Here is a 23722-nt window from a genome sequence, read left to right as displayed (position 1 = left end):
ATCAAGCCGTAACGCTTATACTTACGAAATTCCCGAATATTGACCACAAGCACAGCAAATGCATAATACAATCCATGGGGAGATGGATAGCATCATACGCTACAAAACCCAAGAACGACCAAGGTACAATAAATGACTTGTATCTCGAGAGCCATCTTGCTCATATAACACTACAAACTACATGGGATCCCAACACATGTGCAAATAATCAAGCCGTCTCACAACCCACCTGGCACAATATAGTATTACATGGAATAGATGACGACTGGAATAACATCCATTGCCCGAAGACTCCTCCGTAAGCAATGCTATGCTGAATGAACACATTTGACCTGATGTAGAGCACTCATTCACATTAGACCCACCAACGGAGCTCAAGCCGATTCTGATCATACCATACTGGTCCAACAACCTTTCAAGGATCCACAATAGCCCTATTCATGACACACACGAGCAACCGTCCAATCCGAAACAAACTACCACAGTCCACAACCAAATTAATAGAGCGCTTTTCAGGCATAAACTCTCACATTAGCGATAGTACTAGAATCTCCATACTTGGTTTCAATCCTTAACAATCAAGTGACTAACATGTCATGCTCATACGATATTCTAGTGGGTTATACTCCCACGACCTTTTCCATCAGGTAGAAAATTCTACACATCCATACCTCCAACCATACAAATTCTATAAAGCGAATCTAGGATCCGCAAATCAATACACAATGCCTACCATTCTCAGGCAACACTAAGATAATGCCAGCTTACTCTAAACATCTGAATTCTTCCCTGTTCATCCAAGTTCGTGATATTCTTATCAACACTGAGCAACAACCTTGATCCTCAACATCCAATTCCCATGGCGCTCACTGCACCTATCATGCCGCTATGCAAGAGTACAAAAATTCATCTTAACCACTAAACTATTAGTAGAATAAACACTTCATTGGCTAGAAACTTTTCACTTAACTCATTTAAGAAGAACCATCGCAACACGCAACTAAATTCCCATAACTGTAGAAAATACAAACCTCCAGTCATGGTCTAAACCGCCAAATCTTTCGGGATCCATTTACACATAACAAGGCCATTTGAATCAAATACCCCCCAAATTAATCAAACTATGGTGTCTGTCAAGCCCACACGTACAACCACAAACCACTTGTATAACTTAACACGCCGAAGAGACTAATCATTGCCACAATCATGCTGATATAAACCATTACTAATCGACCCCACTTATTCCAATTTACTCTTCACTTGCCTTAGAAATAATAATAGCTCCATTCAAAAACATAATGAAACTCAACCAACACTCATCCCGAGTGACCCAAAACACGAGATTACATCGTCTCAATACCCATGAACCATCTCATACCCTCCTCATGCGCACAATGGCATCTCCAATTGGTACACTTATTCTAAAAGACGTTTCGCGAATTTGAAGTTGTTTCTCCCATTTCTCCAATACCGTCCTGCAGACCCGACGATAACATAGAAAAATCCCCAAGTATTCTTCACACTCTGCTGCAAAATCCTGGTCTGTAGTCATATAACAAACCCAAAAATTCTTAGACACCACGCTTGCATTCTTGAACCCATTAGAACTACTGTTGAGAGTCACTCACCATGACCTGGTCCCGAATATAACAAAACTTCAATGCTCTGTTAGCATATGAACACTCCCAAGGAAGCAACCGGATGGATTCGTTTCCTTGTACATCACATTCACAAGAAGCATAAACTCTGAGTCTTCCAAAAACCTGCACATGAATCAATAAGGCGAAATAGAGCACACATTCATCAGGTTCTTTGCTCGAATTACCCCTGATGTTTTCATTTCTCAAACATAATAATCTACCAATGCACCGATAATTAGAAACCATACAAGCAGACAACCACGTGATTCAATCATAGACGGTGCCCCCCCACCATTTTGCTTTAAGATACAAGCACATAAAACTTGAACCTACAAATATTCCAACTTCTTAATCACCACGATCTCGCACTGTTAACCAGCTAAATTTCTCATAATCTCTTGTTTAAATTTTCAGGAGCATTCCGAATTATCAGCCACAATCGCATATTCGACCTCCTACTGGGTAGTAAGTAGAATACTTCATAGAAATTTCATCAAGAATCACGCAACAACTAACTTGCTCACAGGAGATAGCCCACCTATGGAATCCCATACCAACATCTTCCAATGACGCTGCACTAGGTACAACTACCACGAAATCAGTAAACCCTCCTAATCCCATGCTCGTCCACCCATTGTAAAAGTCTGTTCATTCCCCATTGACATCAACTAAAAGTCCGACAATACGTTTCAAAATTGAAGTCACATTGCATCCAAAAATGATTATCAAGTTTTCACGCCCCTCTTTATTTCAAGCAAACTCCTCTCTGCCATATTCAATCTTCGTCATTACAGTAGCCACTATCCCAAATAAAATCCATAGACCTAGTCACTTTATACCATGAATCCTAAATCGCTCTAAACCTTTTCAAGGCACGTGGGTATCCTACCACAAAATCCATACGCTACTCTGCCACTCCCACTTCGATTAAACCATCTTTTTAAGCAACTTCTCGACCTCTACTGTTCATACTTGAATTGCTAGCAATTCAATCACCGCGAGTCACCTCCCATCATGTCATTCCTCCTCCTTTGCTGCCAAAATACTACCTCAAATCATAATCTTTCTTTGTAGCACCCGAACTGATAAATTGCAACCAACTCTAATCCTCCCCAAAGATCATCTTTCTCGAGCCATCAACACTAGAAACAATGATTCGACCCTGAAGCCACCTCACACTGCCATATCTAATAATCACTGCTCAGGCACCATCCCACAACACCCTGCCCCGAAGGCAATTCAAAGGAGACCATAACACTGAGGAACCTCAATGCATTCCAACAAGGACGACTACACCACGTCACAAATGAGAATTTCCACCAAATTTTTAAATATCTGATCTCGCTACTCCCTCAACCTATTCCTGAACATCCATAGTCCAATTGCCTCTCCTCTGCTGGAGTTAAATGTCGAACCTCTAAACCATGAACCGAGTAGTCCTCCTTTCAAGTTATTCATTGTCGCGGTACATAAATAAGCACCTTACCATTTACACAAACACCGCACGGTAAACAATCATGAATATCATAATGCACCACACATAGCCGTGAAACCGTAGGCAACACTAATATTGCACTGAAATGATAGAACATCCCTGCACGAGGCGACGACAATAGCCCAATCAAATAGGCAAGGAGAAATATCCTGCACCACATCTGCAGTACCATTGCAACTCCTCGATGCCCAATTGGTAACAAGCGCTCCACATTGAATAAGATTGTGTAGGAAGGAAATGAAGGCATAAGCTTCAATGGAATCAAATCGCACGACGAGGAATCAAGAAGGGAAGTTCTCCTAAATGACCTGTAGCCTCTCGAAGATAAGTACAGACGTCTCCGTACCAATACGCAAGACTCTACTAGACTTGCTCATGACTCGTGAGACCCAAATGAACCTAGGGCTCAATTACCAGGCTATCACAACCGAAAACCCATTATAGGTCGTGATGGAATCTAACGTCGCCATTAGGCAAGACAATGGTGAACTAATAACTTAATTATTCATTTTATTATTTTTGAAATCGTAAATCTTGATAGGTGGAGACCTAAATGTCTTAAATTCGTAGATTAATACAATTTAAATATTATACAAGTAAAAGTGTATCGAGGTTAAAAAACCATAAACAAACTCTAAATTCATCCCAAAACCCAGTGTCACAAGTGCATGAGCATTTACTAAGGAGTACAATAATAATACAACATCTGTCCGGAATGTAAATAAGAGAGGATAAAGTAAATAGTACGATGGAGACTCTGTGGGCTGCGGTACGTAGCCTGGAATGCAGCTCAACATAAAGTCTCCTCAGCAGCTGTGCCTACGCGCCAAGATGACCACTAATTAAACCTGTCAGATCATGCACATTTAGTGCAGAAGTAAATTATTAGTACGTAAATCAATGCGTACCCAGTAAGTATCTAGCCTAACTCCGAAAAAATAGTGACGAGGGGTCGACATCGACACTTACTGGAGGTCCAATAAAGCAATATGATAAATCATAAGCAGATATGAAGCACGACAATAATAATGGGGTAAATCTGTATGTTACATAACCTTCCAAAAATTTCTTTTAAAGATATAAAATTCTCAGGCTCTTATTCTATCTCAGTAGCTAAGATATATCATGTGCCAGTATCAAATGGATAAGGAATACCATACAAAATGCCAAGCTTCAGTGAAAGGATAATCTCGTAAATATTCTGATGGTTAGCGATATAACGCACGATTATGCTGAGGTCGTACGACCCGATCTAGAATAATGTGTATACTGCTGAGGGTCGAGCGGCACGAACCATAAATGCATCTATTATACTGCCGAGACATTCGGTCCGGTCTATAAGAAAGGAAGAAACTTATCGAATTACGAGTCACATGCTTACAACACAGATACAGGTTCATAGTAGTGAATACACCCCTTTACGTTTATCAAATATCTTGGCAACAACTCAAGGTGATAAAGCTTGGCCTAATATAAATATGTTTCTAAATCAATTTCAATTAATTCCAATTAATTAAGCTAGCAAAATGAGTCCAAATAATTCAAAATATTACATAATAAAGTCCTAAGTCTACCCGGACATAAACATACTTCAGCTACGTACGGACTCTCGTCACCTAGTGTGTACATAGCACTCACAACTAGTAGCACACAACAATTACATCACCTAGAGGGTAGTTTCCCCCTCACAAGGTTAGACATGAGACTTATCTTGCTCTGAAGTTCCATAACCTGCTCCAACGCCTCTCTAACACCTCAAACCAATGGCCATCGATCCGAAACTAGTCAAGGAAGGTGCAAATCGATCCAACTATACTCCAATGCGTATAATTTAACAATTTAAAATAATTCTCAACTCCGCTCGAATTTCAAAAATAATTTAAAATAATTTAACAATTTAAAATAATTCTATACCTAATTCAATGTCCAATTTCGTGGTCATAATTCAAAAATACTAAATTCTAGGGTTTCCTCCAAATCCTTCAAATTTCATGTTTAAATCCATATTGAACCATGTATTTAACTCACAAAGTATAGGAATCGCTTACCTCAAGATTGATGATGAAAATGGCTCCTCCAAATAGCCTTAAAAATTGCCCAAGCAAGAGAGGAATGAGTGAAATAAGTAAAAAAAATCCGATTTAAAACAACTCTGCCAGGCCCGTCCTTCATCGCGTTCGCGTGCCCATGGCCGCGAACACGCGAAAGCCTGACAGTCAACAGCATCACGTTTGCGTCCAAGCCCATGTGTTCGCAATGGCCAACTTGCCCCCATCATGGAAATCCTCCTTCGGTTTCGCGGTTTTCCTTCCGCGTTCGCGAAGGGAACACTGCAAGCCTAGCAACTCACCGCGTTCGCGACTACCTTGTCGTGTTCGTGTAGGGTAAAGTTCCCCTGACCCCCAGCTCTCCTTCGTGTTTGTGAGTCTTCCTTCGCATTCGCGAAGCACAAAAAGGCAGCCATAAATATTTCTTCTTCGAATGCGTGACTCCCTTCACATTCACGAAGAACAAAACCGGAACCAACAACAACAGCAAAACAGGGAGAAATAACTCGAAACCATCCCGACCCGAGGCCCCCGAGACCCCGTCCAATCACACCAACAAGTCCTAAAATATAAAACGAACCTGCTCGAGGCCTCAAATAGCACCGAACAACATCACAACTATGAATCAATGATTGAAACCTTATTTCAACTTTCAAACATTCAAACTTCGAAGAACGCATCTGATTCATACTCAAACATTCCGGAATAACGCCAAACTTTACGTACAAGTTATAAATCACTATACGAACCTATTCCAAGGCTCGAAACCTCAAACAGACATCGATAACACCAAATTCCACTTCAAATCAAACTTAAAAAATTCTTAAACTTTCAAAATGCCAAATATACATAATAAGCGCTGAAATGCTCCCGTACCATCCGATACTCAGCCCGAACATACGCCCAAGTCCTAAATCATCATACGAACCTATTGGAACCTTCAAATCCCAATTTTGAGGTCGTTTACTCAAAAGTCAAACCTTAGTTAACTCTTCCAACTTAAAGCTTCCGACTTTAGAATTTTCGTTCCGAAAAAACTTCGAACTTCCCGAAATTCAATTTTGACCACAAGTAAAAGTCATAAAAGATGAAGTGAAGCTACTCAAGGCCTCAAACTACCGAACGACGTGCTAGAGCTCAAAATAACCGATCAGGTCATTACAAGTTTAGTATATAGTGGTGCAGATTTAAACTATACAAGAGAAGAAATAATACCTTCGAGATATTTTCATAAAACTACTTATAGTTTTAGAAATGTCAATGGGCAACAAATGAGTATTTCTTATAAATTACCAAAAGCATATATTTGCCAAAATAAAGTTTGCATGCCTGAAATATTTTGTTTTGGTAAAAGATATTTCTAATGACATTATTTTAGGTGTTCCATTTTTTCATCATATAATTCCATTCACCATGTGGGATGTAATGGTTTTGCAGGAACATTCAATAAAAAAAATTAGTTTTGAGTTTATAACTCAACCATTCCAAAAGTTTTAAATGAAATTTCTGCTAATATTGCTGCAAAAAGTAGACAAGTTGATTTTTTGAAAAATAAAATTTATAGTCTTACTATATAAGAGATTTACAAAATCTAAAACTTATAGATAAAATTGGTTTTATAAAAAATTAGTTTTCTTTGCAGATATGAGGTGATCACCCAAACCAATTTTGGGATAGAAAGAAGCATATTGTAAGTCTTTCTTATGAAGAAGATTTTTTGAAAGATAATATTCCGACCTTGCCAGATAAACTCTGAATATTAAAAATTATGCAAAAAAGAAATTGATTCTTTGCTGCATAAAGGTCTTATAAGACCTTCTAAGTTCAAATGGTGTTGTACAACTTTTTATGTTAATAAATATGCCGAACAGGAAAGTGGTAAGGTTAGTTATTAATCATAAACCTCTTAATAAAGTCTTTAAATGGATTAGATATCCAATTCCCAATAAAAAGGATTTATTGGACATACTTCATGATGTCAATATATTTTCAAAATTTGATCTAAAATCTGGTTATAGGCAGATTCAAATCTCTGAAGATAATAAGTATTAATCTACTTTTAGTGTTCCAATGGGTCAATATGAATGGAATATTATGCCTTTTGGTTTGAAAAATGCCCCTTCTGAATTTCAGAAAATTATGAATGATATTTTTATACCTTACACTCATTTCATAATTGGTTATATTGATGACATTATAGTTTTTTCAAAAATATATAGAGATACATTTTAGACATCTAGATCTTTTTAAAAAGATTATTATTCAAAATGGTCTAGTAAATTCTAAACCTAAGATGTCTCTCTTTCAAATTAATACAAGATATTTAGGTCATAATATTTAAAAAGGAAATATTGTTCCTATTTAGAGAAGCATTGAATTTGCTTCTTAGTTTCCTGATGTTATAAGTGATAAGACTTAACTTCAAATATTTTTAGGAAGCTTGAATTATATTTCTCCTTTTATAAAGGATCTAGCCAAAGATACCTCGATTATTTATGAAAGGTTAAAGAAGAATCCAAAAGCTTGGACTGATGAGCATAGTAAATTAGTCAAACGTATTAAAGAGAAGGTTAATAACCTTCCTTGTCTCACACTTGCCAATCCAAATTGGGCAAAAGTTTGAAACTAATGCCTTAGATATTGGATATGGAGGAATATTAAAGCAATATTCCGCAAAAGAATAACAAGAATATCTTGTTCAATTCTATTCGAAAAAATGGAATGATTCCAAAAAGAATTATGCTACTATACCTAAGGAAATTCTTGCTATAGTAAAATGCGTGCTAAAATTTCAAATTGATTTATATAATTAGAAATTTATAATAAAAACTGACTGTCAAGCGGCAAAGTTTATCTTTAATAAATATTGTAAGCATGGCGTTTCTAAATAGATGTTTGCAACATGGCAAGCTTTACTAGCTCCATTTGATTTTGAAATAATATACAAAAAGGGATATGATAATAGTCTTCCTAATTTTCTTACTAGAGAATTCCTAAATTTAATAATTTCCTTATTTTATAACAGGATATGAGACCGGATTTCAGAAACTCTCGAGGGAGGGGACGAGGAAGGAAATCAAAACCTTCATATGGCAGAGGAAATATCCTAACCCAGATAGGAAATTAGCAGCTAATAACTGCCAATATTGCAGGGACATCTGGTCTTAATACAGATCACCCAATGTATAAAGAATTTTTTGATTTTTTAAAATCCAAATAAGATATAGATAATAATCCTCCATCATACTCTTCAGTTTTGGCAGATGATAGCCATGATAACCTTGAGGTTTATAATCAGAAGGAAACAAAAGAATTAATAATTCTTTTGGAATCATTTGATATGAAGTTGAAGGATAATCCCAGGCAAATTTTGACAAGGTATTTTGATATAGCATCATATGCTACTCCTGCATACAAATACAGAATGCATTATGAGTTAATTCTCTCATCCACTGGTTCAGCTGAAATTCAGCATTTTTATCCAGCAAATACGAAGAGAGTTTATAACATCTCTAAAATCATTATGAAGGTCTTGGCCTTGGATGAATTGGGGCTTAGTACATTAAAGGAAAGGAAATATACCCATCCAGAACCGAAGGTCTCAGTTAAATTCAATTACTGGGATTATATTGATATCTTTAATAAATCTTTATTATATGAGAACCCTAAAAAAAATCTTGGTTCATAAACTTATGTTCCAACATGTTTAATCAACAGATCCCAAATTGGTTCTGCAAATGGTGGATGTCATATGGTCCCTCTCTGAAAATTCTACCTGAACAATTTAAAGAATTATATGCAGAATTCTATTGGAAACAACCTCTCTATCCTCACAAAGTAGGGGTAAGGTTTGCGTACACACTATCCTCCCCAGACCTCACGGTGTGGGATAATACTGGGTATATTGTTGTTGTTGTATATGCAAAATGGGTAGATATATCTCCCAAAATTATCAGCATTCAAAAGGAAGATATCTTTTTGTCACGACCCAAAATCCCAAGTATCGTGATGGCGCCTATCATGATACTAGGTAAGCCAACAACTCACACATACCAACATCTTGAAATTTAAAATATACAAAAATAAGCTTTACAAAAATAAGCTTTAAGTAAGTAAAAGTCTCGTAAAATTGGATGAAAACGTCACAGCTCAATACAATATTTCCCAAAACCCGGATGTCACTAAGTACATGAGCATCTATTACAATAACATAGTCTGATATATTGTCTCAGAAAGTTTTGAGCATTTGCACTTTGCTCAGTAGTTTGAGGGCATAAGTCACTCCGTATGATGTATTATGACTTATGCGAATCGTCGGTTTTTATTTTCAGGTTATTCGGAATCAATTTGTAAGAATGAATTTCATTGTTGAAGTTTTAAGTTGGAAGAGTTGATCAAGTTTGACTTTTGTGAATTTAACCTCGGAACAGAGTTTTGATGGTTCCGTTAGGTCCGGATTATGATTTTGGACTCGGTCGTATGCTTGGATTTGCATTTGGATATTTCTAGAAGGATTCATCAATAAATGGCAAAAGTTAGAAATTTAAAGGTTTGGAAAGTTCATAAGTTTAATCGGAAGTTGACTTTGAGAATATCGGATTCAGATTTTGGTTCCGGAAATTTGAATAGCTTCGTTATGTCATTTGGGACTTGTGTACAAAATTTGAGTTCATTCCGAGTTGATTTGATATGTTTCGGCATGAGTTTTGGAGGTTGAAAGTTCATCGTTCATTCTAGTTCGAATTGAGGTGCGATTCATCTTTTCGATGTTGTCAGGTGTGATTTGAGGACTCGAGTAAGTCCATGTTATGTTATGCGACTTATTGTATATTCGGACGAGGTCCCAAGGGGATCGGGTGAGTTTCGGACGGGGTTCCGATCGATTGAAGCCTCATTGAAGCTGCTGGAAATTTTGGGTTGCTGGTGCAACCACTTCTCTGGAAGCGTGGTTGACGAAGAGAGCAACCCATCAGAGAAGCAGAAAGGGTTACATTTGGAACTATCGCAGATGTGAAGTTTTTGGCCGCATCTGCATTATCGGAGAAGTGATGGATGGGGCACAGGAGCGGCCGTCTACGCAGATGCGCGTTTCTTATCGTAGTTGCCGTTGCGCAGAAGTGGATGGAGATTCGCAGGTGCGAGGGGTCAGCTGGCTAGTGGAGTCTACAGAAGGGAGCTTGTGTCGCTGAAGCGACGCCGCATAAGCGGCTCATATGTCCGCAAAAGTAGAAATGGCTGGGAAGAATCCTTTAAATCGAGAGTTTGGTCATTTTGTTCATATTTTGAGATGTGGGACTCGGATTGAGGTGATTTTGGAGGAAATTTCAACAAAAAGATTGGGGTAAGTGTTCTACACTCGGTTTTGATTATATTCCGCGATTTTATCTTCATTTTTGGTAATTGGATTATGAGTTTTAAAGAGCAAATTGGGGATTTTAGCATAAAGCTTCATAGAGTGAGTTTTTGAGTTTTGAATGTCGATTTGGAGTCGGATTTGAGTGAAACTAGTATGGTTGGGCTCGTAATTGAATGGGTTATCTGATTTTGTAAGTTTCATGGAGTTCTGAGGTGCGGGCCTGGGTTAGACCTTTTGGTTGATTTTGGGCTTTTGATTAAAGATTCAATATTTGTCAATTGGTTTTGTCTCCTTTGGCATTAATTGATGTATTTGAGTTGCTTTTGGCAAGTTTCGAGCCGTTCAGAGGTCGGTACACACGTGACGGCATTCTTGGAGCACCGCTTGGCTTGCTCTGTATTGGATTTGGCTTGTTCGAGGTAAGTAACACTTCTAAACTTTATGCTGAGGGTATGAAACCCAAAATTACATGATATGAGCTTGGTGTTAAGGTGACGCACGTGCTAGGTGACAAGCATGTGGGCGTGCACCGTTTGAATTGTGACTCCATTATTTCTGTGGTATTGTGTAGTTATCTGATCTTATCTGTAACCATGAAATCTCTACGTACTAGAGTTGTTGAGCTGTGATCCATGTTAGAAACCATGACTAGCTACATGCGTATTATGTTGGGACCCGCTGAGGTCATTCTTGCTGTTGAGTTGGTTGTTTACATTGTAATTTCATACTCAGTCATGTTTATTTATTGCATATCATATCTCAGTCTCTGTTGCTATGACACATCGTATCACTATTTTGGGCTAGTTTCATGGCAGTGTGAGCCTGAGAGACTGGAGAGATTGATGACCGAGTGAGGCCGAAGGCCTGATTATGAGTGATATTATGGGATCGGGCTGCACGCCACAACATGTTATATTAATTTATGCATGGATCTGGCTTATTATGGCACTTGGGGTGAAAGGGCCCCTCCGGAGTCTGTACACACCCCTAGTGAGTGCAGTTGATTATATTGAGGGATGGATCTTCCCTAGGCATGGATCTTGCCCGAAGCATTCATATTTGGGGATAGATCTTCCTCGGGCTGGATTGGCCCTATAGAGTACTGAGTGACCCGTGTCTAGTCATTGAGCATGATGAGTGAAAAGTGTGAGACAGTGAGATTGAGTACTCTGAGAGTGTGAGTACATGAGCTCATCACTGAGATACATTGCATTTGGCATGCATACTTGAGATACATCCACAGAGATGCATTTCTTTCGGCTACTCCGGTTTTGGTGTCATTCATGATTTCACCTGCATATTGACATGTAGGCATAGAGATGTATTTTTCCTCATTTCATTTCATAATGAAACATCTTATTTCTTGTTGAAAAGCTTTTTGAAAAAATCATGGATTTTAAACTTACTCATATATTTGGTGATTTCGGTAAAGAATTGGGTTTTCATTAATCTACGTGAAAAGCAGGCCTCTTTTTCTGGAACTGTGAACAAGTTGAGCGTTTTATCTCTGAGTTACTTCTTTTATTACTTTTATTATGTTGTTAGGAACTGTTGTTGGCTATGGGTTTTGGACCCCGACCCGTGTTCCAGCTCGTCACTACTTTCAACCTAAGGTTAAGTTTGTTACTTATTAAGTACATAGGGTCAGTTGTACTCATACTACACATCTGCACCTTGCGTGCATATATTGGATGTTGATGTTGCTGTGATCGACGAGAGCGGGATTTGAAGATGTCCCTGCGTTCCGGTTGTAGTTGCCTCTTGTTCATGGTAGTCTTAGATTTATAAAAATATGTTTATGTACATTTCGAACAGATGACATATTTATTTCATACCAGCTTTGTAAATTCTAATCTTAGAAGCTCATGATTTGTACTACCAGTCCTTGGGGAATGTATAAGTTTCAGAAATTTTCTTTCACTTAATTGCCTTATTAAATTTCATTGAAATTGGATAGTTGTTAATTGGCTTACCTAGCGGGTTGGGTTAGGTGCCATCACGACTAGTTGGAATTTGGGTCGTGATAAGGTGTTATCAGAGCTCTAGGTTTATAGGTTCTACAAGTCAAGAGCAAGTGTCTAGTAGAGTCTTGCGGATCGGTATGATGACATCCATACCTATCTTCGAGGGGCTACATGGCATTTAGGATAAACTTCCCATCTGTCTTTCCTTATCGTGCGACATTGATTCAGCTTGAAACACAACTCTTTGAATTCCCTCCACGCATTCGTGTATGCATGTGCACGCTCAGTATCAGTTGTCCATCGCAGGCTTGTGATTCCATGGGTAAGGTGTGGGATGTGATTTCAGTGAGTTGATGATGGGCCAGTCTGGAGAACTTGGGGCAGGGGTTTGGCCGTAGCTTGGGTACGGGGATTTCGGTTATGCAAGCACGTTATTTTGGAATTATATGTCCGGTAGTGTCCCTATTAGTGGAAATTATGGCTCGATGAGTGGCCAGATGGCTATATGAAGAGTATGATATGACTGTGAGATGTGTTCAGATGGGTTGAATGTGACGAGATGCATTTTCTTGGGATATGAGAAGGACTATTGGGGGCCTGATTTCTGTCTTGATGTGACGAATAGTCTCGAGTTATGAGTGTGTTGAAAGATTTTCATGTTGTTTAATTATGGAACGAATTAGATTCTCATGTCTTGTTGATGAGTTCAGACTCAGGAAGGTTAAGTGATGGCGTAGTAGTTGTGGCTGTGAAATGTTATAGAGAGATGTCGGTTTGAAGCTAAGTAGGTGGGGTTATAACCTGCAAGGTAATCTACGGATGTGTGAACCTTATGATGCAGTGTGAAGAGCTTCTTTCTTTTAGCAGATTATATGTGTTGAGGTTTTAATTTGAACTTGGTCGAGAAAGTTGACCTGATCGTCATGTGGATGTGTGCGAGCATAGTAGATGATTTGAGGTGCCATATGGTTCATTCTATGTAAGCTTATGAAGGATTTAGTTGAATCACCCTATGGTATTATGGCAGTACTAGAGTATGGGCATTGTGAGTTATCGATTGTTTTGATCTATATCTTCGAGCCAAGTGGGGGAGTCTGCCATCGACGATTTGATTGCATGGTTACGTGTTGTACTGATTTTGGTTTGAGGCATACTTGTGAATCAGATATGACTAGCAGAGGTGGAGATCAAGGATGACTCGAGAAAAGGAATTTCTGGATACAGGTTATTTACACTTCACGGGTATATGGGTATCATTGGAAGATTGAGTTACTATTCTTGAAGGATGTAGTGCGCATGGAGTAAGAAATTGCTCGGTTGCTTAAAGGTGTGGATTACTTCTTTGGGTGTTGTTGTGCTGATAGGGCACAGGATGTTTGCCCAGTTTAGGCGATGCAATTGAGATTTGAGCAGAATGGATGACTCTCGAGAAGGATCTAATGGAGTCAAGAATTATTTATAGTAATTGAGAATCTTCCGGACTTATATATGGTTAGAATCTGAGATTTGCATCGGATAATATCGGAACTCGCAGTATTTTTATGTCATTTTCGGTATCAGGAAGGGGAAAGAAACTGTTTTAGATTCGCATAAGGTCCTTTCAGAGTAGGTATCTCGGTTGTGGTGCTTTGGTGTACTTAAGAGAGAATTCAGTGGCTTATGGGCCTTAGGGCGGTGTGGTTCTATGCTAGAGTTCATGGGGTGAGTTTTGGATTAGGGTTGTGGTGTTCTAGCAAGGAGAAGTGTCAGTTTGATGGCGAATCGGAAGGAACTCGGAGAAATAGGACAGCTAGGTATCAGTTCTTTGGGACCTTATGATGTGGTGAGGCTCTACAAGTGTTTTGGTGTAAATACTGTTGGGTTTGACAACCTGTGTGGCTTGGTTGAGTTAGAGAGACTCAGTTCTGATGGTTTGGTTATGGGCAAATGGATTTCAAAGTGATCTCAATGGTTTCTACCACGGTTCGAGGTTTATATTTCCTGTTGGCATAGGGAGCATATTACGTGTTGTGAGTTTCTCCTGGATGAGATCAAATGGAAGGTTCCTGGATAATTGAGTATGTATTTCTGTTGGACTAAGAGTTGATTATGAGATTCTCATACTTTTCATATGATGGCATGATAACGGTGGTGTGTTGTGTGGGAGTGAGGACTGCATGTGCAAGGTCACAGTTAGTTTTGAAGTGAAGATCATAAATTCTTAGACGACATGGACGGTTTCCGATGTTTAGATGGATGCTATAACTATTTGGTAATTCATGAGAAGGGTGCGCATTTTAGAAGGCGCACTATGTGTTGACTTACAGATGCTTCATTTGGTGTTGCGGTACTCGCCTGATTGATCGACTGCTGATATTCAGATTTTGCTATGTGGCACGGAAGAATTATAGAAGTATTCCTCGTGGAATGATCGTGTATGAGAGATGTGTTAGAGATTTGGGAGGTGGAGTTGAAATCAGATATGGTGATTCATGTGTTCTACAGATTCGGAGACCCGAAGTTCTCAGAAGTATATTGTTTCGTGGGTGTGGACAGTGAAAATGTGTCCAAAGCTAGCCAGATGATAGTATATATTATTGTTAGGTCATTGTGGAATTTTGGAGGATTATTTATCTTTGTGGATGACCAGAGTTAATTTGGGTCCCATTGGTAAGCCCAACGAGGATGCGTATTCTACACCAGGTCGGATTGGTCGACTCCGTACTGCTATTATTGGCGGATGTGCCATTCGGTTAGAGTGGATCTTATTTGTGCTCTGATATGATCTATGTGTTACTCCTCTACGCTACGAGGGGTTGTGATTTGTTGGTTATAAGCACACATGGTGCAGATCTGTTTGGGGCCTTATAACGAAATTTGAGCAAGATTATTATTGGGATGTGGAATGGTTGATTGTGCCTTGGTTAAGGCATTTTTCGGTTGTGGTATATTGTGTTATTTGCTTCTCCGGGGTTATGGTCATGCACCCTAGGCACTTGATGTCAAATTGCACGTGGTTGTTGATTTTGAGCATGGTAGATGGAGGTATTTCATATGGACCAGTGTTTGGATTGGGTCACGCATTGCAACTGGGATACGTCGGGATATGATCCTTTGTTTTAGATTCGTGTGTTTTGGTTATACTATGTATGATGGGTTTGTAGCATTGCGGCTGTGGTGGTACTTGTTGAAGTTGTGGGATGGTCCTCTCATTTGAGTCATTAGCCATGATTAAGTACATTGAGTTGTTGCTTATTGGTGCACGGATTGCACGGGTTATGATTCTAGGTAGCATTGGTGTGGCATGTCAATATGATAGATGGACTTGATAAAGTAAGTTCATTGGACCTAGAATGGGTGCTATCGGATCTGTTGCGGTATATTTGGAAAGATAATTTGTTGATCGGCTTAGAAATAGGCTATAATACTTGTCGAAGGAGAGGGAGCTCCATGGTTGGTTGATCTGATAAGTGAATATTAGTTTCTACGTGTTTCTTTCATCATTGGCAGTGTATGAAGGTTTTAAAATGAGGTTTTATTTGAAATGAGGATCATTACCGGTATTGGGTATGTTCTGAGTAGCTGCTGTGGTCAAAAGTTATTACTGTAAGCATCTGAGTTATGTGGTACATCATGTGATTACATCTTAGGTTATGTTTATGGCTCGATACAACTTGTTCACACTTATACAATGTATAGGTGCGAGATTCAGATCTTATAAGAAATTTCGGATGTTAGAAATTGGATTATGTGGTTTACGGGCTTAGGTTAAAGTAATGATCTTTAGTATGTTGTGTTGGCGAGCCTATATGGAATAGGGTGATGTGGGATCACCCCCGAGTATGTGCATGGTAAGGTTACACGGCAGTTTGATGGCTTTGGAACAACTCTTGGCATGTTCGAGGATAAACGTATTTTTAAGTGGGGGAGGATGTAACGACCCGACCGGTCGTTTCGAGCATTTGTACTTCGTTCGGTAGTTTGAGGGCATGAGTCGGTCCGTATGATGTATTATAACTTATGCAAATCATCTATTTTGATTTTCAGGTTATTCGGAATCGATTTGGAATAATGATTTCAATGTTGAAGCTTTAAGTTGGAAGAGTTTACCAAGTTTGACTTTTGTGAATTTAACCTTGGAACAGGAGTTTTGATTCTGTTAGGTCCGGATGGCGATTTTGGACTCGGGGGTATTCCTTGATTTTCATTTGGATATTTCTTGAAGGATTCAACAGTAAATGGCGAAAGTCAGAAATTTGAAGGTTTGGAAAGTTCATAAGTTTAACCGGAACTTGACTTTGAGGATATCGGATTGGATTTTGGTTTCGGGAATTTGATTAGCTTCGTTATGTCATTTGGGACTTGTATGCAAAATTTGGATTCATTCTGGGTTGATTTGATATGTTTCGACGTGAGTTTTGGAAGTTGAATGTTCAAAGTTCATTCTAGTTTGAATTGAGGTGTGATTCGTCATTTCTATGTTGTTACGTGTGATTTGAGGACTCGAGTAGGTCCATGTTATGCTATGTGGCTTATTAGTATATTCGGACGAGGTCTCGAGTGGCTCGGGTGAGTTTCGGACGGGGTTCGGATCGATTGAAGCCTTATTGAAGATGCTGGAAATTTTGGGTTGTTGATGCAACCTTTTCTGCCGAAGCTTGGTCGCAGAAGAGACTCCGCAAAAGAGAGCAGCCCATCGCAGAAGTGGAAAGGGCTACGTCTGGAAGAATCACAGATGCAAAGTTTTTGGCCGCATCTGCATTATCGCAGAAGCGATGGATGGGGCGCAGGAGCGGATGTCTGCGTAGATGCACGTTTCTTATCGCACCTGCGGTTGCGCAGAAGCGGGTGGAAATCTGCATGTGTGAGGAGTCAGCTGGCTAGTGGAGTCTGTAAAAGCAGAGTTTGTGTCGCAAAAGTGACGCTGTACAAACGACTCATATGTCCGCAAAAGCGAAAATAGCTGGGCAGAAGCCTTTAGATCGAGAGTTTGGTCGTTTTGTTCATATTTTAAGATGTGGGACTCAGATTGAGACGATTTTGGAGGCAAATTGCATCACAAGGATTAGGGTAAGTGTTCTACACTAGGTTTTGATTATATTCTGCGATTGTATCTTCATTTTTTGGTAAGTGGATTATGAGTTTTAAAGAGAAAATTGGGGATTTTAGCCTAAAGCTTCATAGAGTGAGTTTTTGAGTTTTGAATATTGATTCGGAGTCGGATTTGAGTGAAACTAGTATGGTTGGGCTAGTAATTGAATGGGTTGTCGGATTTTGTAAGTTTCATCGAGTTCTGAGATGTGGGCCCGGGTTGGACTTTTTGGTTAATTTTGGGCTTTTGATTAAAGATTCAATCTTTATCGATTGGGTTTGTCTCCTTTGGCATTAATTAATGTATTTGAGTTGCTTTTGGCTATTTTCGAGCAGTTCGGAGGTTGGTACGCGCGTGATGGCATTCTTGGAGCACCGCTTGGGTTACTCGGTATTGGATTTGGTTTGTTCGAGGTAAGTAACACTTCTAAACTTGGTGCTGAGGGTATGAAACCCCATATTACGTGTTATGTGGTTGGTGTTGATGTGACGGGCATGTGGGCGTGCACCGTGTGAATTGTGACTCCGTTATTTCTGTGGTACTATGTAGTTATCAAATCTTATCTGTAACCATGAAATCTCTATGTACTAGAGCTGTTGAGCTGTGATCCATGTTAGAAACCATGACTAGCTACATGCATTCTCTATTGGGACCCACTGAGGTCATTATTGTTGTTGAGTTGTTTGTTTACATTGCAATTTCATACTCAGTCATGTTCATTTATTGCATATCATATCTCAGTCTCTGTTGCTATATATTGACACATCATAAAATCATTTTTGGGCTAGTTTCATGGCATTGTGAGCCCGAGAGACTGGAGAGATTGATGACTGAGTGAGGCTGAGGGCCTGATTGTGACTGATATTATGTGATCGGGCAGTACGCCGCATCATGTTATATTGATTTATGCCTGGATCTAGCTTATTATGGCGCTTGGGCTGAAGGAGCTCCTCCGGAGTCTGTACACACCCCCAGTGAGCGCAGTTGATTATATTGAGGGATGGAGCTTCCCTGGGCATGGATCTTGCCTGAAGCATTTATATTTAGGGAGGATCTTCCCCGAGATGGATTGGCCCTATACATTACTGAGAGACTGACTGTCAGTTGATATATATATATATATTTGGAACGGATCTTCCCTGGGCTGAATTGGCCATATATAGTACTGAGTGACTGAGCGTGTCGAGTGATTGAGCATGATGAGTGGAACGTGTGAGACATTGAGATTGAGTACTCTGAGAGTGTGAGTACTTGAGCTCATCACTGAGATACATTGCATTTGGCATGCATACTTGAGATACACGCATAGAGATGCATTTCTTTCTGCCACTCCGGTTTTGGTGTCATTCATGATTTCAACTGCATATTGACATGTAGGCATAGATATGTATTTTTCCTCATTCCATTTGATAATGAAACCTCTTATTTGTTGTTGAAAAGGTTTTGGGAAAAATCACAGTTTTCAAACTTACTCATATATTTAGTGATATCGGTAAAGGATTTGGGTTTTCATTGATCTACTTGAAAAGTAGGCTTATTTTTCTAGAACTGTGAACGAGTTGAACATTTTATCTTTGAGTTACTTCTTTTATTACTTCCATTATGTTGTTATAAACTGTTGTTGGCTATGGGTGTTGGACCCTGACCTGTGTTCTAGCTCGTCACTACTTTTAACCTAAGGTTAGGTTTGTTACTTATTGAGTACATGGGTTGGTTGTACTCATACTATACTTCTGCACTTTGCGTGCAGATATTAGATGTTGATGTTGATGTGATCGGCGAGAGTGGGATTTGAAGACGTACCTGTGTTCTGGTTGTAGCTGCCTCTTGTTCATGGTGGCCTTAGATTTATAAAAATCTGTTTATGTAAATTTCGAATAGATGATGTATTTATTTCATACCAAATTTATAAATTCTAAGCTTAGAAGCTCATGATTTGTACTACCAATCCTTGGGGAATGTATAAGATTCAGAATGATGGAGGCTGGAGTCTCCCAAATCTCTCTAGTCTATTCTTCTCCTCATCACTCATAACAGGACCCACCTGGGCCTGAGCAACTGCAACTTGTTGGGCTGGTAGTACCCCCTGTGTCTGAAGTCCATGTACCACTTGCTCTAGAGTACGGGCGGCGGGAGTCTTAGTACCTCCCCCGGCCTGAGAAGTGGCTGGCGTGGTCTGAATAGAAACTGCCTGAGCAATGCTAGTACAAATAGTCATTATCTGGGCTAAAGCCTCCTGAAGGTCTGGAATCACAATGGGCACAGCTGGTGCCCGAGCTGGCCCCACTGGCTCAAACACATATGGAACCTGCTCCTTAGCTGGAGCAACTAGTGGATCTGCATATGCTGCTCTAGCTGATGTACGAGCTGCACCTTGGCCCCTACAGTAGCCCCGACCTCTCATGGCCCTAGCTGGTGGTACTGGTGGCCATTTGCCCCGTCTGGTAGCACGTTTTCTCACCATCTGTGACAGAACAGAATAATAGAAGTTTAGTTCCCGGAATCAACAAATCTGCACGACAAGAATTCAAGAAAGTGAAGTGTTTACTAAGGGTTCGGCGGCCTCTTGAAGATAAGTATAGATGTCTCCGTACCGATCCACAAGACTCTACTAAACCTGCTCATGACTCGTGAGACCTATGTAACCTAGGCTCTGATACCAACTTGTCACGACCAAAAATCCCAAGTGTCGTGATGGCGCCTATCATGATACTAGGCAAGCCGACAACTCACATATACCAACATCTTGAAATTTAAAATATACAGAAATAAGCTTAAGTAAGTAAATCTCATAAAACTAAATGAAAACGTCACAACTCAATAAAGAATTTCCCAAAACCCGGGTGTCACTAAGTATATGAGCATCTATACAATAACATAATCTGATACAATGTCTAAGAATAGTAGAACAGAATAAGTAAAACTGAGAGATAGGGGAGGAGAGTCAAGGTCTGCGGACGCCAAAACAGCTACCTCGATAATCTCCGAACACCAAAACTCCGAGATCAGAAACCACCATGCCCAAAAACACCTAGATCTGCACACAAAGTGTAGGGTGTAGTGTGAGTACAACCAACTCAATAAGTAATAAGTCTAACCTTTAGACTGAACGCAGTGACGAGTCCAAACAACGCGGTCCAAATACAGAATTTAAACAGTACAAAATTTTATAGAACTGATGGTAGGCTATAATCATGTATTAGTTGCTTATTGCACTCTAATTCACTGCACCTTACTTGTTTTAAGCTTTAATTGGTAGTGTTTTCCACTTATTGTGTATTTTATGCCTTGTAGGAGTGATTCCGAGTGATGTAGATGTTGTGGAGATAATTCGAGCAATTTGGAGCTTTGAAGTCTGAGTAAAAGCCAAAAGGATTAAGCCAAGATCGTGTTCGGGAGTCTAGGACCAAGTCTAGATGTCCAAAATAAAAGTTTAAGCCATACTCTGAGAATTTCCCACTGCCGCGACGCGTGGGACGTCGCGGTTGTGTTTTGGATGATTTAATTGTTGCATCTATAAACACTTGTTTATGTAATTGAGAGAGGCATAACTTGTGATATCTTTGCATTATATTGTTGGTTGAGTTCATTAATTCTTCTTCGTAATAGAAAGAGGCTAGTTGAATAATTGATTAAACCTAGTTAGGAGAATAATTGAAAGAGGTTTTCCTAAAGACCAATCCACTACGCATGCTTGCATATTTTTACGTGCTTAAATTGGTTCATCTCGTGAGGTTAAGACTTAATCGAGAGAGGAGTTTTTGCTGAACGTTTCAACTAATAATTGAGTGAATTCGAGAGACTCACTTGAATATTATAAATTAATTCTCTAGAGTTAGATCCCAAACAATTATCTTGCACCTATCCTATCAACCCCTATTCTCTCCCACTAATAACTTCATTGCTTATCTTTGTTTTGATTGTCATTAGTCAATAGCGTTAGACTCTTAGTTAATTTTAGTTAGAAATCATATACTTCTCAATTGTTGATCATCTTGGATAGCAATCATGCTAGATACTACGAGAATACTATTTAAATCCAATCCATGTGGATACAATATTATACTATACTATATTTGACTAGCGAGTGTAATTGAAGTATGTGTTTGTGTTCATCAAATTTTGGCATCGTTGCCGGGGATTGGCAATCAACAGTGATTGAAATAGTTTGTAGTGCTAATTTAGGAATTTTTTCTTTTTCTTTTTATTTTTCCTTTTTACGTTTGGTGTTCTTTGACTGCGCACATGTTACAGGTTGAGGTTGGCGCATGACTCGAGCTTCTTCAAAAGAAGTGCTACCATACGAGCCAGAGAAAGAAAAACAACCGTGACAGCTGAGTAAGGAAGGAAATCTCACCGAGACGTTAGAAAATGTTGGGTAGTCCTCAACCAAAGAATTTATGGCTGGAAATGGTGAAGATAATGTAGATTTGGTTACGAGAGAAGCAGCCGAACAACAAAAAAAGCTGCACGGGATGCTTAGGAAGCAGCTATTAGAGATGCACATATTATCTATGTAGAAGAGAGGGGTTGGAGAATTTCTCAGAATCAACCCTTGGCTGCAGACTAGTTCAGAAATATAGCTTCCATGCATGGGAGATCACTGGGAGATTATGCTTGACTGGATCAAGGATTATCAAGTGTTAGACTACTCCAATTGCAGGAAACAACTTTGAATTGAAGCAAGGGTTGCTTTAAACCCTTCAGAATTGTTGTGTCTTTAGAGGAAAAACAAACGGAGATCCAAATACACATCTAATGGACATCGAGGAGATTATGAACACCTTTCAATATAATGGTGTGTTACATGATATAGTCTACTTAAGGGCATTCCCCTTCACACTCAAAGATGATGCGAAGAAGTGGCTTCGAAGCTTACCGATGAGATCAATTAGAACATGGGAGGCGATGACTAGGAAATTCGTTGATAATTATTTCTCCTTAGCTAAAACGAGCAAGTTTAGAAGAGAAATCCTTAACTTCTGCCAGAAAGAGAATGAGACTGTGTTTGAAGCATGAGAGAGGTTTAAGGAGATTGTTAAAAAGTGTTAACATAGTGGAATTTAACTCTGGATGCAACTCCATGACTTTTGAGATGGATTGACACCAGCCTCACATAGAACATTGAGCAATGCAATTGGAGCCCGTTGAAGAAGAAGACTCTGGAGGAAATAGTTACAATTCTTGATGAGTTATCTAAAGATGCAAATCAGTGGCCCTCTGAGAGTGTCGAACGAAGAAGAGCAACTGGTGTTCACCAAGTTGATGATAACAAATCTGTGCAGGTACAACTCGATGTTATGGATAAAGAAATAAGGAAGCTAACCTTGACTACAATACAGAGTGAGCCGCATGTAGCTTGTGATATATGTGGAAGAGGATACCCTACTCATGAATGTCAAGCTTCAACTGAGGAAATGAATTGTTACATCCCGCATTTCGTCCGTTAAAGTTTCAACGTAAGTTAATCGATGTAGACTCGAGAATGAGATTATTTTGAGATCATAAGCATGTATGCTATTTGTAAAAAGAGATAAGTAAGTGTTATAAAGGTTAGAGGGTTAACGAATTGAAGAAATTGAGTATCGCCGAAGTTTGTTATTTTGTGATAAAATGCGATCCAAGCTATAATACCCTTTATTTATGGATTAGTGCTACACAGTACACCACACGACTATGATAGTAAAGTATATTATAGTAGGATATATAAAGTGTGTTAAAATTAAGTAGTATCAGCTTTTGGTTGGTGAGCTCCACATCTTCCTGGAGTATTGCCGAGTCACGTTCTATATATGTTACTTTGTTTTATGAGGATGTCGGGGACACTATCCCGACTTAAATGTTATGGTCATGTTTTTTTAGAGGTTTTGCAGACAATGTCCTGTGTATAGCTTTAGGTATGACATGTCAACGGCCTTGTCGGCCCTTATGTATCTATATAAATCCTTTTGAATTAGTTATGTGAGTTAAGTTCTAATATTGTTAATTATATATATAGATGTGGCCTATCATGGCCCGTGATGAGTCTTGTAGAAAAAAAAAGATAAAGTACGTGGCGGTCGGTTGAGTAGGCACCGGGTGCCAGTTGTGGCCTTCTGATTTGGGTCGTGACAAAGTGGTATCAGAGCAAATTTGTCCTAGCGTTGTC

The 23722-nt window shown here is 39.2% G+C and overlaps 1 pseudogene; it reads right to left on the bottom strand.

Moving 5' to 3' along the window:
- Positions 1 to 22530: 22530 nt before the first annotated feature.
- Positions 22531 to 22629, bottom strand: LOC142179091 (small nucleolar RNA R71; annotated as a pseudogene).
- Between the last annotated feature and the right edge of the window lie 1093 nt (positions 22630 to 23722).

This window comes from Nicotiana tabacum, unplaced genomic scaffold, assembly GCF_000715075.1.
Source record: "Nicotiana tabacum cultivar K326 unplaced genomic scaffold, ASM71507v2 Un00338, whole genome shotgun sequence".
Lineage (NCBI taxonomy): Eukaryota > Viridiplantae > Streptophyta > Magnoliopsida > Solanales > Solanaceae > Nicotiana > Nicotiana tabacum.
Note: the sequence above shows the minus strand (reverse complement) of the source record. Positions and strands in the feature narration are given on the sequence as shown.